At 37.9% G+C, this 4,907-nt stretch overlaps 1 long non-coding RNA gene across 1 annotated transcript; it reads right to left on the minus strand.

The window, feature by feature from the left end:
* LOC107627966 lies at positions 2,670-3,871 on the minus strand. Its single transcript, XR_001617593.2, has 2 exons — positions 3,469-3,871; positions 2,670-2,856 (listed from the first exon to the last, which is right to left on the minus strand). It is a non-coding gene; the product is annotated as an uncharacterized LOC107627966 (long non-coding RNA).

Genomic DNA, 4,907 nt, shown 5'->3' on the forward strand with positions numbered 1-4,907 from the left:
GTATGCAGATGGAGGTAACCAACCTCCGTCCGGAGCCTCAAGCGCAGCCTTTATGCCGTTATGCCTGTCCGATATAACCAGAAGACCGGGCTGCAGTGTCACGTGCCGTCTAAGGTGGGAGAGAAAGAATGACCAAGACTCTGCATTCTCACCTTCTACTAGTGCGAATGCAACGGGTAGAATGTTGGAGTTCCCGTCCTGTGCAATCGCGATGAGCAAAGTACCCCCGTACTTCCCATACAGATGGGTCCCATCAATGCTAACTAAAGGCTTGCAATGGCGAAATGCCTGGATGAGCGGTGGAAACGTCCAGAAAAATCTGTGGAAAAAAGCTTGAGACTCGTCTACTTGTCCACTAACTCGAACGGGGCTCGTCCGTAGGATTGCAACCGTACCGGGCATCGTCAACTGGACTCCCAAAACCCACCTGGGGAGCTCGTTGTATGACTCATCCCAGTTACCGTATACGAGGGCAATTGCCTTCTGCTTCGCCATCCAGACCCTCTTGTAAGTCGGCCTAAACCCGAAGTGTGCTGCCGTGGCATTTAGGAGCACCTTGATGCTGACGGATGCATCAGCCCTAACCATTGGCATAACGAACGCGGAAATCACATGATAATCCAAGCTCCTGTGGTCACTCGAGATGGAGGTCGCAAGACAAGTGTGAGGTCCATTGTACCGCTTAACCTCCCAAATGCCCTTGCGCTTCCGCAGACTCAGTCGAATCAACCATGTGCACCCATTCCCAAACTCAGAACACTTACCCACATAACGGCGATGATCAGACTCCACAACCTTGTACTGTACCCCTCGCCGGATGCTGTAAGTCTTCACACTTAACAGGGCCTCATCTTTATCCTGAAATTGCTGACCAACCTGGAACTCTGTCAAACCAGCAGTCCCTTCAGCATCTCTAGCTCCGAATCCAACAAAGTGCCCTGAAACACCCTCTTGCCTCATGGCATCTAGGTCCAAAGAGGAAAAATGTGGTGGATACTGCTGTGTGCCAGAACTAGAACCACCGACTACCAAAGCAGGCTCAGTCGCTCCAACCTCGTCGCCGCTGTCATCCTCAATCATATCCGGCTCGACGTCGTCCTCCTCTACATCACCCAACACTCCGTCACCGACGCCAACCGGTGGAACTCCCTGTAAAGCGTTCGGCAGAATATCAACTGATCCTACCACGTCGCCTACTCCATCATTCAGATCAACAGCAAAAGACGGGGAGGCGACTGGTTCGACCGCTGGCTCGTACACAGGGACGGACGAAGAAGCAACGGCCGGCCTGGAACTCGAACCAGCTGCCACTGCTTCAGTGGTGGCATTCCGGTTCGAACCCCCTGAGCTGGATACCACATCAACCAACTTTGCCAACAACTCTGGTGTCCTAACCTCGGGAAACTGCCTCCGACATAGAAACATGACTTGCAGGTCCTCATCACTACCAATCGTGAAGCAATCATACTTCACCGTATCCTGCAAGACAGTGATTGGAATGCGATAGAAAAACTTCTTCACTCGCTTCGCACCTTCCAGACCGAGTTTCATCAGCACAGATCTAACAAGATCATCATAGCTCGTCGTTGGTTTCACGACGATACAGAGAGGATCCTTATCTGTGAACTTCACACCGGAGCGAGTTTTTCTCTTAATGGATCCTCTATGGTGAACCAAAACCCCGAAACTCTCCTCACTAGCCATATTACACCCTCTATGAGAGCAACTCACGTTTAGAACCATATATATACTGCACTGTCTACCACTAATTCGAACCGGACTGGTTCGAATTCATTTTGTGTAATTCGAACCAGCCTGGTTCGAATTACTTGATGCAGCTTCTCCCTATATAATTCGAACCAGCGTGGTTCAAATTATGTGCTACGTTTTCCTCCCAAGTAATTCGAACCACCCTGGTTCGATTTACTTGAATGAATTTCCCTCTTCATAATTCGAACCACTCTGGTTCGAATTACTTATTAATAGAGTTCGAACCACACTGGTTCGAATTATATAAATATAGGGTTTGGCTCATTGCAGAAACGAATTTCACTTTGACTTATTTAGGTGATTTGCAACTTCCCTTGGTTTATTCTAGTTTTTTGCCCTAATTAACATCTTGGTCGCTATTGTCCTAAAATAATAACCAAACCTTAATAATATTATAACAAATAAAGTATTAAAAGTTCTAGAGGTGGAAAGGCAGATCCATGTTAGCTCAGATATTCACATGAGCTTTCGTTGTATTTGTTTGGTCACAATTAGACAACCCTTTTCAACCTAAAAAACAAAAATATCTAGTTAAAGTAGTTATCATGGATACCTTTTTGTATTTGATATTGTTCATTGCTATAAGAAAAAGCAATTCTAAATGAGTAAATGTAACTAACTATTAAGTGTACTACACTAAATTTGAGACTTTCGACAAGTTCTATTAATTTTTTTTTTTTGTTAACGGTATCTTTTAACCTAACAGAATAAAGATCAATCTATTACAGATTGAAATTCTATTTAAGGATAAATTCAAACTCTCGACATTTTAATTAAACGAACTAGCGAGCTAACTACTAGACAACTTGGTTTCAAATTCTACTAATCTGTTTCACTTTCATACATACATACAAGCAAGCACGAAAAAAAAAAAGAGTAGAGTTTTAACGACGATCCAAATTCCAAACAAGTAATCATGCTTAATTCTTTAAACTACTAAAACAAAGAGTGTTGTTATATTTTGCTTCAAGGGTTATTCTTCTGTGTATAGATATAATCAGTGTGAGCTGCAAGTGTTCTCCTTGTCAAGCATTCATCTTCTCCTATGCCTTCACAGCTAACATCGTCAGCGCCCTCATCACCACCCTACACACTAAAAAATTATTAGGATCATACACTCGATATATTATATAGGAATTTAAAGTTAATCAAATTTTAATACACTAAAATATTTTACACTTTCATCTAATCATATGGGCAGTCAACGTGAAAATTGGTAATTTTTGTTGAAATATAAAGTTCATTTAGAATATATAAAATTTAATAATAAACTATCAATTTTGTCCTTAAAATTATATGGCTCCAACAATAATTAACTTCTTGAAAGAAAGAAACGCAGATGGAGATGGAGTCCTCCAATTAGCAATGATGTTTTACAAGAAAATGTCCCTTCTTTATTTTGTCAAACGTTAATCTTTGGAGGCCACTAATGTGTTTGCATTTTTTGGGAATTAAACTCTCATAAGTGTAATAATAAAAATATTATGTACAGACAAAAATTAATCACAAAATCAGTTATCATATACATGTATTATTTAACTCATTTTTAACATATATTTTATATTTTAACATGTGTTTTATACAGATAACTGATTTAGTGACTATTTTTTGTGTATACATAGCATAGTAGGTGTAATGATATTATTTTAAGGACTAAATAGTGGTTTACTAAAAATTTGATAACTAATGAACTATTACCAGATGGTGTGTTTTTGGGAAGGATTGAACATGTTGAAAGGATGGTTGAGGGCGTGCAGCATGGGTGAGCATGCTGAAGCAGAGGAACAGAGTGATAATGAAGAACAGGGCTGTGACCTTTCTCATGTTTGTTAGAGAGAAGGTAAAGGTAGAATTGACAATATAGATGAAAAGTGAAGAGAGAGTGTTGAAGGTGTAAGAGGGAGGAGTTGAAGCAAGGAATTTATAGAAGAGGATAAGGATGTGTAAATGGAGGTGTGAACATTGAACAATGGAAACATGAACACAGCATAGGGGGGCTTCGTTTCTTTATTGTGTGTCTGATAGAGATTGATAATAATCAAAGACCAACATGGTATTGAGGAACAATTAAAAAGAAGAGAAGGGATGAATTGAATAAAATGGAAACGCCAAAAGCTTTTTCCTTTTAAATACAGTTCACATAATAGTGTGGACCAAAATTAAGCGTGGAAAAAGCCAAAAAAATAAAATAAAATAAATAAAAGTCAGGTGTTTATTATTTTTTTTTAATTTCATATAGAGAAATTCGATCCTTAACAATAATCCGAGAGAGGTGAAGATATACATGCAGATTTGTCTTCATATAAAGTTGATAGTTGAAAGTCGTGTTACAATTTAATCAAACATGATAAATTATCTAACTATTCTCAACTAGCAATTTTACATAAAAATAACTGAGTTGTTATCTTCATGAAAGTATTATATCTTGGTAATGGTTAATTTTTTATATTTTTTATATTTTTCAACTCATGTTTTTTTTCCTTCCCCCAACAAATGACATCCAAATGTGAAGACCATGCCCTGTAAAGTTTTGGCAACCACGACATGTAGCATAACCAATTAACAACACTTTAATTTAATGGTAAAAAGGAAAATAAAATTGAAAATTAAAGAAAGGATAAAACAAGTGAAGTTTGTGTTAAAATATTTTGTACAGTGAATGATTTTCACAAGAATCCATGTTCAGTTTTTACTTTCGATAAAATTATTACTTTAGTAAGTAATTTGTAAATACTTTTATAAGTTCTCAAATTAAAAATCTGAAGACATTCCTTGACTATTGTAAGATGAGTAGTATCAAATTACTTGAACTTTGTTTATCAAATAAAACGATACGTGTAATATAAAGTTTAAGGGTTTGGATGTTAAAGCATACTTTCTCTCAAGTAAAAAACAAGGGAGGTTTGAAATAAGGTTTGGTACTCGCATTAATATTGTATGGAAATTATGGTATTTAATTAGTGTTTATATGTAGGATAGATGTTTTGCTTGCCAAGATTAATTCATGCGGCATTTGATAGTGCTTTTTAAGGTACAAGGATACTGCTTTCGGCAAAGATTTAAAACATAAAAGCTGTAATATATATATATATATATCTAGAAACATGAATCAGACACACTTGGTCAAATATTAGCAC

Source organism: Arachis ipaensis, chromosome B01 (assembly GCF_000816755.2).
Source record: "Arachis ipaensis cultivar K30076 chromosome B01, Araip1.1, whole genome shotgun sequence".
Taxonomy (NCBI): domain Eukaryota; kingdom Viridiplantae; phylum Streptophyta; class Magnoliopsida; order Fabales; family Fabaceae; genus Arachis; species Arachis ipaensis.